At 52.4% G+C, this 12,826-nt stretch overlaps 1 pseudogene; it reads right to left on the bottom strand.

Moving 5' to 3' along the window:
- Positions 1-4,041: 4,041 nt before the first annotated feature.
- On the bottom strand, positions 4,042-12,784 carry LOC119112149 (PRA1 family protein 3-like; annotated as a pseudogene).
- Positions 12,785-12,826: the final 42 nt, after the last annotated feature.

Genomic DNA, 12,826 nt, shown 5'->3' with positions numbered 1-12,826 from the left:
TCAGAGCCCTACACATTGTGTCGCGAGTATTTATCATTTCAATGGGCAGCCTTATGTTCATGGTGGGCCCCATCTGTTAAGCTGCTCGGACCGGTGGCAGATGCAGAGGGTGGAGGGGAGGCCCGTGACCATAGCCCCATAGATCATGCCGAAGGGAGTTAAAGGCTCCGGAGGGGCCATAACTGGACGGATGGCCGCAGTTTCTTACACAAAAAAAAACAACAAAATTGGATGTATTTGGGCCCAAAGACGACCGATGACAATTGTTAGCAAAACTAAAGAATTTATCAGTGGACGAAGTTCATTCTTCGCTGATTGAGAAAAAGTTGCTTGGGGGAAATTTCGGGGCTCATTACGCTGTATAGAAGCATTACGCTGTTGGTTGCCTGCCCCCATATGTCCACTTGCCGGGTCAATCTGATCGCTAAGGAGCTTTCCACGTTTTCCTTTACCTCTTTGCATTTTCTCGTAGGGCCCAATAAGTTGTTGGGACGCTGTCTGCCTCAATGCCTGAGCACTGTTGATCGATTATATTTTCCTCCACGGATTCTTCCCATTCGTCCGAAAGGCTCTATACGGTTTTTCCGGGGCCCCATATTCTAGGGTACACTCAGTTGTTAAGGGGCCTATCATATTAGTACCGGTTTCTTTTCACCTGCTCGGAGGGCCTTGTACTGTCGCTAGGGCTCTTATAAGGTAAGACACGGAGACACTCGATGTTCGGGGGCTCTCTACTCTCTACTCGGGGCTCTTGGGGCTCTCTCCCTTTGGTCTCATTCGCGGCAGGACTCTTCACACCTATCGGGGCTCGTGTTGTTAACCTGCCCGTGTATCTCAATCGCACAGGAGTAGGAGGAGGATGGGGTAGGAGAGTAGGAGGGTGAGGAGGGTTAATGTGCTCTGTTAGGGGTTTTACATGCCAGCCTGCCGGGGCACTACCGGTCGTGTAGGGGCTCACCCGTTGGTCTTGGGCTCTTTTTACTGGCTCTGAGGACCCTATTCTTGTTGACGGGAGCCACTTTGTTGGCCTCCTGCAGCCCCCAATGATCGCTCAGGTCCCGTCCCTATTGGTCTTGGTGCCTTCGCCTTCAAGCAGTAGTCGGATGTGCGGCGATGAGTTCTTACGCGCCATTGCCGAATGCAATTTTACATGCCGCCGACCTCGTATGTGTCATTTCCATTGACTATTGAGTGTATGGCACTCATTATATTAGCGCATCACGTTCTTAACATATTTTGAATACTAGGATATGTTGTACTCCTTTATAACAAGGGGAAACTATGCATTTGTCATCAGCCATCGGCCGATTACATCGCCGAGCTGGCTAGCCGTAAATACATAAGTAGAAATCAAGGTCATGCTTGGTTTTGACGGTGGTTAGCAGCTAACTTCAAGTTTATTCTGCCTGTTGCTGAGAAACGATTTGCCTTCAAATAAAAGCACTTAACGTGATCTGTAGAAAATGAGTGAGTTCTGTTTATGTATGCGTAGCACGCCTAGCTTTGTAGGGCTGTCCAGTCAGATGGGCTTCCGTATTTATTAAATAAATAAGCATATATATATATATATATATATATATATATAGTATATATATATATGCAGTATGTTACATACGACCTATCTTAAAATGTAATGATGGAAATGGTGGGATGTCTTTTGGAGGGGGTCCCCACAATGTTGTGTGCCCCCCTCCCTCGACGAAATCCTGGATCCGCCCCTGCCATAGACTCGGGTTCCTTCAGACACCCCGCGCGATTCATGTTTTACTGTTGAATTCGTGGAAACCACGGCATATGTGGCAGGGAATGATGCGGAAAGATGGTGTGGAAAATTCGCTACGATGCTATCACTAAAATGCAAACGTTTGTACCTATTTTGGAAAAGTAGGTGCCGCCGCCATATTCCCTGCGCCTTAATGTCACTTTCTCCTCCCACGACGACATGTAGGGTGCCACAAAGGTATCATTGAGATACAAGAGTCCATAGAGCTTGCCGTCAAGCGCACTGTAGCACTGGAGCCCTGTTCTAGGGCCTTGCACTGGAGCAACCCCACTCTGCAGGCTACGGCTGAAGCTTTTCAAAACCAGTCAAGACCCTACCCGGCTTTGTTATGGGTCGACCAACCTCAGAACAGACCAAATACTGCGTCATCAGATGTGCAGGAACTGATGAGCGGAGGGAAAAAGGCTTCGCCCGCGACTTCCGTAACACGCATCACCTGTCACGTATGGGAGCCTAAGGCCGTTGGCTGAGACCTGGTGCGACCAAAACTTGTGAGAACTTCCGGTGCACCTGTGCGCCCTCGGATTCGGTCCACGTGACATTGCCATTTGAACAGGATCCAAAAAGTATTTCATGCTTACTCATTTCTGCTTGCATAGCCTCCTCAGTCATCAAGTATGGTGGGTAAGACTGATAGATTTCATCTGTATATTGGGGAGGCTGATCTGCTGGCCTGGGCAAAGGGTCCCAAGCCCACCCCCCCCCCCCCCCCCAATTGATAACGATGTTCCGCCGCTGCAATGTACGAAATGCATTTTTCAGTAGTATGAATTTATATGAATGTCCCACATCTTTATTTCTCTTTCGAATCTGGACACCCTAGCAAGGGAATCATTTTCTTAGATTGGTCGAGGACCCAACCAAAAGCGTTGACCTAGATTATCTCCCGGATACAGTTTTCTTCCCGAATTTCGGTCACTTGCATTTGCATGTTTAATATCAACACTAAAACAGCAATTATTTGATCAGCTCCGAGATTGTGTTGATGTTGAGAAATGACTTTCCATTTGGAGCCGACATGATAATGATATTGATGATACATGATGACGAGATTAATAGTTGTGTTGAGGTGCCTGGTGCACCAGTGGCTCAGACACTCGCTGCATTTCACCGGCCAGTTTTTATTTTTTACTCATATGCATTGGGGGGGGGGGGGGCTCAGGAGAGCATTGAGGTGGCCCTAGCCGGCATTGGGGATCCTGAACTACGTCAAGTGACACCCCTGCATCCTAGACATCTCCCTTGAAATCAAAAGCAACAGTTGATTACGGAGCTGAAGTAATGCACATTCGGCAAATATTTCCGACGGGAAACGGTCTTCAACGCCCGTATTTTTCCACCTGACAGCAAGCGAGACGCGGCGTGGTGTTTCCTTAGATCACTTGAGCAATCCGCTCCCCGTCACGGTAGCTCCCTGGCATTGTCACACTGAGCCCCACAGAGACGAAAGACGGGTGTCGCGTACGCCGTATATTGTTGGCACAGCTGGCGTCGGCTGGGAGCCAGCGGAGGCCGCCCAGGTCAGCTGCGTGACTAGAGACTGGCAATGGCGGCCGTCACCGGATGGGACTGTGCGGAGGACCCTCAGTACCGGGAGAGGCTGTGTGGACAGCCCTCAGTACTAGGCGAGGCTGTGGGCAGCCCTCAGCACCGGACGGGCTGTGCGGGAGGCCCTCAGCATCGGAAAGGGCTGTGCGAGGACCTTAATACCGGGCAAGGCTGTGTGGGAGACCCTTAGCGCCACAGGGCTATGCGGGAGAACCTCAGCACCAACCGGGAGCTGTGTGGGAGGCCTTCAGCACCAGACGGAGGCTGTGCAGAAGGCCCTCAGCACCAGACTGGGCTGTGTGAGAGGCCCTCAGTACGAAATGGGCTGTGCGCGTGAGGCCCTCAGCATCCGCCGCGGTTTAAGTGGAGTTCCTCCTCACCCCCCCCCCCCCCCCCCCCACCCCATCCCCGCGCCCAATGGCATATGCGGGACCAAGAATTGGCGCCAGGATTCAATCCACCCGGAAAACGAAGGACGGTAATGAGCAAACCGTTACCACTTTGGAAATAAGTCACCGAGTACCGACACAAATATCATGCACGTTCCCTGATATTTCATTATGCGGCTGACGGTTACAAACACAAAGAGGGATACATTAAATAAAACTGCGGATGGACCGCCAAACATTTCCAAAGACAACACACCATATTTCCAATGGCTTCACGCAAAGAAATATCACAGCACACGAAAAAATAACGTAAACCATCAGCTGGAATGATATCATAATTTGCACCTTGACCAACGGCTTAACTGTCAAAGCTTCGAGCTAATCGCACCGGAAACTGCATGCACTGGCCTCATATAACATACTAATACACCAAGACTCAGCTCTCACGAGCGCGGAAGCAGCTCAACTATAAGTTCTGGGCTGGTCGTAGATAAGCAAGGTGCTCAGAGAGGAGATTCTGAATTCTACACGCTAATCTTGAAAGCTGTGGTAAACAGGGAAATATGGGTGCAATCACAGCACAAAATTGACATACCGTTCTATTTCTACCCATACGCTCTGGCAAGTGACTAAGCAAGCATCGATAGCAGACAGCACCCAGACCACAAGCCAGCTGCGAGCCTGCTCAGAAGACGATTTTGTCACTGTCCACCCCAAGCTCGTCAAGAAAAAGACCCATCGGCGTCCTCTTGAGTCCAGCAGCCTCCATCTTGTTCATCAGCTTGTTGCGCATGTTCCGCAACCGCATGGACGCGTGAACGAGCACCGCTGGAATCAGTAGACATGACATTAATACAGAAACTGCGGAGAGCCGCGAGAGGCTTCCACGCTGCAGTCCATGACTGTATGCTTAAAAACGACGGATGCCAGATACGCGGTGAGGCACCTGGCCGGGACGTGGCGATGATAAGTTGGGCTTTAGGGCACCACGGCTACTGTGATCATGTCGCGACCACCCGCATAGTGCAGCGTTTGAGTTAGACGTCTCTCTGACCCGTCTCTTCGCCCTGGTGACATCTCTCGCAAAAGTTACCAGTTTTTCATGGCTTAACTATGAAGCAGGCATTTGTAAATAGGACAGCGTAAATATGGGCTGAGAACACACTGCGCTTAGCAAAATTTGTCTCTCGAGAAGTTGAGCAAGGAACAGGCACAAGCTGATGATACCAAGTAGAGCGTAATCGATATGACAATATTGTGCACATGGACGGCTACTTAAAGACAGAGGAATGACTGAGAATGTGATCCAAGTTTTTGATCCTGGGTGATCCTGGGTTTTCTCTTGAAAAGTTGAGCTTCCCATATGACCAGTTATGTATTGGTGCTGACGTGTTTTATAATTTCGCTAAAACAAGAGAATACGCCTTTATTTTAAGCCATTATCAATTTCTAGCCCGACCATGAGCCGATGACCTGGCGCGCCTGAGTGGTTCTGACCTGATGATGAGACCCATTATAGTGTAAATCGGAATCCTGTTAGTTTTTCGGAGATTTTTGGAAAACGTAACCGTCTTTGACGTTTGATGATGTTATGCTTTACCAATCATTGAACACTATTAACGTTCAATGTACCATTTCAAAACTTGCCCCAGGAAGGAACGAAGCAGGCTTCACGCGGTAGGAATGGCCATGAAACAGGCAGCTTCGGCAGCGAATCACAGCATCGCGAACCACTTCAGCATTGCACATGCAGTGCGCGGCGTGCGCACCCAATCAGTCAGAAAGACCACAGCTCTGGGCCGAAGGCCCTCAAGCTCACACTGCCCCCTGCCAACGCCCACACTGTCTCGAGACGTAGCCGCTGCAGAGTATCTCTTTCAAGGCACACCCTTAATAGGAGCGTCGGTCTGGACGCGGATGTGGCCTCCATAAACAATGACATCTTATCCACTGGGCTGACACTAATGCGAAGACGGCCAGCGCCGTCATGCACCTCGCCGCAGCGCTATCGATGGCTGGGAAAGCAGAACCGCATTCCATCACACGGGACGTCGTCCTGCACCACCGAACAAAGGAACGTGAGCATCATATGAGAGAGCGCACCGCACCCGAGCTTGAGATGCTCGTAAAAGGGCCCTTGATCAGCTGCCGACGTTTCAATCGCATAATTCACTGAGCGCTATCTGCAAATGCCATCTCGCAGTCGGAGCTCCAGAAAGAGCAACTGTCAAAGACTGACAATGCCACGCCAGCCAGCCGGCCCACTGGGGCCGGCCGGGCGTGGCCCAGCCAGCCCAGCCGGCCCAGCCACCGCTGGGGGCGTGGGTGGAAGGCGGTCTTACTCACCCAGCAACGGCAAACAGATGCCGAACAAGAAGACCAGAACCGATCCGAGCATGTAGACGATGAAGTAGCCTCCGGAGAAGATCAGCGTCAGGCTGAGCAGCGGGTGATCCCGCTTGAAGTGGGACGCCACCGCCTGCTTGTTTGTAATATAGTAGAAGATGGCGAACACGACGGCCAGGGCGAGCATGCCGCACAGGAACTTGTGCGGGTGCAGCATCCTGCGGGAGGCGGGGCGTGACACCCGCGGGACCGCCACAGCGGCCAACATAAACGGCGAGCGTCACTGCCCGCACAGCCTGCTGACAACCGCAGCACGAGACGGCTCATTATCCCTTTACAAAGGAGCCATAAGCGGCTGACCTACCTATCGGTGGCGCAACAAACAAAAAACGGAGCAATAACCCGACACATATCTCGCCGCCCTCTGTTATCTCCGTAAAAGCGATTTAGCACCGGTGGATCCATGCTAATCAAAGATTTATCGCCAGCCTTGTGCCTTACTTCTTTTCCAAGAAGAAACTTTGTTCGATTAGTGAATCCATTGAAAAGCTGATGGGATTTCGTTCTGCCCTGACAAGTACTTCATGCTATGAAATAATTTCGTTATGAAAACGCTGGATGGTCACAACGCCCCACTTCACCTGCCCTCGCAGCATCCCTGTCACGGTGCCAGCACACTTGGAATGGGAATAACAACACGGGACGTGCTCTGGCGTACATCGCTACAGTACAGCAGCGGCCAGCGGCGACTAACCGCAGGCAGCTCACAGCCCTGAGTTCTCCGAACCGGAGATATCCGTGTCACTACCAGTGTTGCGATCGGCTGACCTACTACGCCAGAACACGCGATCGTGGAATCTCGTTTGCGAGACCTCTGGTGCGTGAGCTCAATTAAAAACAAGCACGCATGCCCTTTTGCACAGCCCTAACGTTACGAGAGCTTCAGCCTAACCAGCTGAACGATGGCCAAATTTGATGCAATCGCGAAACGCAATCCAGTCATACGTCACATGTCATATCACCAGATGCCCCTTACTTCCGTGAAGTGGCCGCATGAATAACGCCATGCTAAACGCAGTTATTTTTAGAATGTCCGTGTCACATGTGGCAGTTCAATCGCAGCGCAATGGAGGAAGAATGACTCGCACCGACGTCTCCGCGGGTACGCTCGCGCCCGCATGCACAAAGACGAACTCCACAGCAACGGGAAATTTCCTCTGCCATTAAGCGCACAGGAAAGAAGACCGCCCGCTTCGTTATCGCCCCAAGTCAACGAGTCCTGGGCAATAAAAAGTGGACGGCGGCCAATTCAGGCCAGCCCAGTCACGACAAGACTACACGGTAGCGTCGCGGACCACCTGGCGTCAACTCAGGCAATGCCGCCGCCGAAATCAGACGACTTTTGGGCGTGATAATCCAGCAACGCCACACGCATGTTTAAGTCGGCCGTTGTTTGCGTGATCCCTGTTCGTGATAGCTGAAGCTGCCCTCGTGGCACTGACATTTACTATACCTCCTCAGGCGGGAAAAACTACCACAAGTTTTGAAATAACCGTCCAAAAACACGGCTATTTCATCGCGCAGCACAGTATCCACAACACAAAAAGGCATTAAGCAATCCATTAGCTCGTGTTTCACACATATCGATCGTATAACAGCTTGCAGCACATGCAGCATGTGGAGAATGCCTGAAGAGGCAGTTGGTCTATACATTTCTCCCCCATGTCTTAACCGATTTCACTAAAACCCCGTATCGTGGAAAACTGGGCAACAACCTGGTTGGTTCCCCTCTTATATACAGCACACCATACGTTATAGGAGAGTACAGACCACTTACATCGTAATTGTACATGTTCAATAACAATATTCCTAAGCAAATACATACAAGCTTGCGAACACACCACTTCCTAGCCGTGCAATCTAAGGCTACCATTGCTGGCACAGCTCTCTCACCCGACTAGCAGAAAGATGAGCACCGCTGAGAAGAAGTAGTTGGTCTGGTAGTAGAGCAGGTTCTGCATGACCCGGTACGGCCCACCTGTCCGGGTCGCGGTAGTTTGGGGATCTGGAAACGCGCCGAGTTGGCCAAGAAGTCATCCAGGCTCCGCATTGGCGCCACCTCGATGTCGACGCCCGCCATCGCCGCTGCGGCCAAGCGGCAACCGTCAGCGGGAGCGGGCACGGGCGTTGAAAGAGGGCACACGCGGAGCTCTGCGGCGCCGGCGAACACCCGGGAGACACGCAGGACACGGACCGCGTCCTGTGACAGGACAGCGCCGACGCCGAGCGGCACAACACCGACACCGACCCTGCCAGACCGCTGTCACTAGCACGCGCTGCGGCACTCACGAACTTGGCAGCGCGCTCCACTCGGCGGGGAGCCCAGCACCGGAGCCGGCGGCAGCTCAGACCCGATCGGGCACGGCGCGTCCGGCCAGGCCGCCGAGCGCAGGAGCACGATCGGCGCCCTCGCGAGCGCGCCGCGCGCCGTCCGAACCGCCGGCGGCGCCACCGGCCTCCGCCAAATACGGCGCGGCGGACCGGTTACGCGGACGGCGAGCAGGGCCCAGCGCTGGGGAACCGTGCCTAGATACAAGCGGCACCGGGGGCTGGCGCGGTACCGGGCCGCGCTCGTCGGCATGCTCTGACGATGGCCCCCGCTGAACAGGGAAGGCCACGGGCGGCGGCAGAGGCCTCGTCCGGCTAGCGCCCAAACGCCGCGACCGGCACCGTCTGGGACGGTGAGGAAGCGGCAAAGACGGGACGGGGAGGAAGCGGTAAGGACGGGACGGGGAGGAAGCGGCACGGACGGGACGGGAGGAAGCGGCAACGGACGGGACGGGAGGAAGCGCAAGGACGGAACGGGAGGAAGAGGCACGGACGGGACGGGAATGGAAGCGGCACGGACGGGACGGTAGGAAGCGGCAAGGACGGAATCGGGGAGGAAGCGGCAAGGACGGGACGGGAGGAAGCGTGCAAGGAGGGACGGGGGAGGAAAGCGGCCACGGACGGGACGGGGGAGGAAGCGGCACGGACGGGACGGGAGGAAGCGGCAAGGACGGAACGGGGAGGAAGCGGCAAGGACGGGACGGGGAGGAAGCCGGCACGGACGGGACGGGAGGAAGCGGGCAAGGACGGGAACGGGGAGGAAGCGGCACGGACGGGACGGGGAGAAGCGGCACGGACGGGACGGGGGGAAGCGCGGCAAGGACGGAACGGGGAGGAGCGGCACGGATGGGACGGGAAGGAAGCGGCACGGATGGGACGACCGCGATCCGGGCGCTGCTCCCGAGGATCAGGACATTCGCATGTGACCAGAGTTACCGCATACGGCAGGCTATGATCTTGGCTGATCCTGACCAACGGCTGCCCGGGACAGCTGGCATCAAAAAAGGTACGACCATTGATAGCGCATTCAGCTGGAACTGTTACTGGTAAAGCCCTTTGAACCAAGTGTTGATAAAGTTAAGTCAAAACCCCCACTGATAGCCCTCGCCGTTGCTCATAGCACTGGCTCAATCTGAAGCAATTAGTGAAAAGTCCAACTTGATCCATTGCTGGTAAGGCCGGCTGGAGTCATGGCTCACGAAACTAGCTAGAGTAATTGCTGGGAGGCCTCACCATGACTATCACTGGATGCTTACATAAGACATGGGATTGGTACCACCGCTGGCGTAGCCGGGAACTCGTGGCACTACACACGCGAGCAAACCATTGTGTGCAAACAAAGGGCCTCGTCGTCGCGCCTCTTTAAAACGTTACACGAAAGACGGGTTGATGTACTGTTCAGTAGTAGTAACAACCACAGGTCCGTACGCGTCACGTGCCCGGCGGTGTCCAGCCTCGTCCGCGCCTCATTCCTGCTCCAGGCCCAGACATCGCGATCTGTGACGATGCATGAGCGGAGGTCCCCTGCCTCAATTGTGCGCCAAAGTGGTGACGCGGAAGACCGACACGGACCATACGTCGGACAGCGCTGTCCGGGTCGAGGAGCTCGCGAGTTCTCGTCTCCAGCGGCGTCATCAGTACACGATTCCGCCATGTCCACCGTGACAGATAATCACGGACACTGGACCGCGCCACGTTCGATCTCTTTTGAAATTACACTCCAGTATTCGTGCGCCTGTGTAGATCAGAGTCCTTGAAGGCCCCGAGGCCCTTTTGGTCCACTGGCCCTGCCGAGCTCTTACACAGATCCTAATTCCGGCACCCTGTGCTGAAGCGACGGACGGACGGACCAGTCCAGACCAGTGCGTGCCAGGGGTTATTTTTAACCTGTTAATGGCAGGTGAACAAAGTGCTTGCTCTGGCCGCCCGTTTCAATCGTTAATGACCACGGCTCCGAAATGGTTCCCTTTATCCTCGAGTGAACTGAATGCGTTGCAGCCTTCACATAGGTGCCTTTTGATCGTTGTAGCATGATCAGCCAAATCAATGAAATCGCCACGGGGCTGCGCACGGGGCTCACTGTGTTCCCGCGTGTTCTGCACTGCCCTGGCGGACGGCCGGGGGATCGGAGTCGCCTCTCACTTTCCAAGTGACGAATCGCCGGCACGCGTCTGACTGTGCGTCGCCACGCCCTTTCAATGAGCTATTGGTCTACCAGACCAAAGAAATCCGCTGACACTTCTGCACTCTGAAAGCGGTCTCGCCAGGGTTTCGCAGAGCACGGGGTGGGGGCTCCACGGTCAACGTGGTCGAAAGGAGTGTTTGAGGACGCCCAGTACCTGGTCAGTCCCGGAGGATGCTGGTTATCTACACGATTTCGGGTCGTCGTCCGCACTGATCCCTGCGTCCTTCTCCGTGGAGATCTGAAGTACAGGAATGCCTCAGATGTGTCGGATGAGGAAGAAAAGTACAATCAAAGATGTGGTGTAGCACAGCCCAGGCTGTATGTGACACAGCATATTGTGCAAAGATGTTTATAAAGTTCAAATCCTTGGTCAGATGCATCCATATATACAAAACAGCAACATGTAGAGTTCTTTCTGCTCAAATTTATTAAAGCTGACAAGAAACATCCAGTGACAAGCAAACAAGGTTGTGTGGGAGCAGGAGAATTTGAAAGTGCCAAAAGTAACCTTCACCAAGAGTGCAATGTAAATAACCTGAAATGCAGCACAATATGAGCAGGCATTCTGTGAGAGTGACATACATATAGCATGCATTCTTCAAATGCATGCATGAGTTCCAGTACCAGGTGTCCTCAACTAGTTCTGCAGACAGACTTGCTATATATGGTATGCAAAGGCAAGGGAGGGGCACAACTTTAATGAGCTTAAGGATTTGATGAGCCCAGATTCATTTTTCCAGCTTGCCAGCAGCTGTGCATGGTGGGTTTGTCATATTTTATGTTTATCAAAAAGCATTTTGAAGTCTATGTTTATATTGTAGAGACTTCAAAATAGGCCAGAGCTAATTACATTAGAGTGAACTCAAGTGTGAGCCAGCCTTCTTCATTACAATATAGCACTGACTTTAATCATCTGATTATGTGTGGACATGGATAAAGCTATATCTCTGAGATTGGGGAGACAAATCATGGTTGGGGAGGGGGGGGGGCAAACTGAAATTATTGGGGATAACCTGGTCTGAAAGTGGCATTTGGAATGGTGAAAGTGTGGATCACATGCATTTTATGACATTTTTAGGAGGGGGAAATAACTTTGAGAACATTAGAGTGGAATACTCTCCAGCCCCACCTGGTGGCCACACTAATGAATATGGGCATGCCCTCCTTGTCAGATTGTATGGCTGGGCCCCAATGGCATGCCTGTACCATGCTGCTGTGGTCTGGAGCTGCCTGCCCTGCTGGTAATAGCCTTGTAATTTGCATGCAAGCAAGTGTGCATGACAGAGGTGTAGTTTCCTATTCAGTTGGGGGGGGGGGGGGGGGGGGGGGCTTTAGCCCCTTCTCCCTCCACCTTTAAGGAACAGAGTGGATACAATTTGAGGGAAAACCTGTTTTTTATATTTCATGGGCAGTTATACCATGTTTGACTGACCAAACACCTAAACACATTGTGCTAAACTTTGCTACAGGTGCATGGCATCCCCAGATACTTTGGCAACTGACTGTTTGACAATCATTTAACAGTCCTGACCATGGAACGCAGAAGAATCAGCATGACAAAAAATTAGCATATCAGTCTGAGATAAGGTTCCTGGCCACCCTCTCCCATGACTTGGTTGTGTCTGGTTGTCTCAGAATGCTGTTGAAAATTATTAGAGAATGACACTCAACATGCATAATGTGTACATGATTATGCCATTACCCAAGTTTTTGTGCACTCTGATAACACAATTTCCTTTTTTAATTCCTCATACGCAGAACTTCTTGAAGTACAGAAACACCAACAAGTCAACTTTTCAAGTACTCCTGCCTGGTCCAAACCACCCATAAATAGGGCTAGAAACCACTTGATAGCGAAATTTTCTGATCATTCTTCGACACTTTCAGCACCAATATGACTAACCTGCGTACCTGCCTATGGATCAGCACAAGTTTGTTTTATCGTATTCTTTCTTTATCCACGTGAATTCGATGCCGGCGTCACTAGTATGTTCTGGCCTATCCCACAATCGCCGTTGCACACAACGACACACCATCCATGCGACACAAGGCTAAGTCTTCTGTTTCGTTAGCCTAGATATAAGCAAGCGAGGATAAAGTGGATATATGAGAGCCTTGCCAGTACGCGTACGCCCCTGATGATCAAGCGTCCCTACGATCTTGCTAATAGTTGGAAATCCAAGGGTA

This window comes from Pollicipes pollicipes, unplaced genomic scaffold, assembly GCF_011947565.3.
Source record: "Pollicipes pollicipes isolate AB1234 unplaced genomic scaffold, Ppol_2.1 Scaffold_7261;HRSCAF=8764_pilon_pilon_pilon, whole genome shotgun sequence".
NCBI classification, from domain to species: Eukaryota; Metazoa; Arthropoda; class Thecostraca; order Pollicipedomorpha; family Pollicipedidae; genus Pollicipes; species Pollicipes pollicipes.
This window is presented reverse-complemented; position numbering and strand designations above follow the sequence as displayed.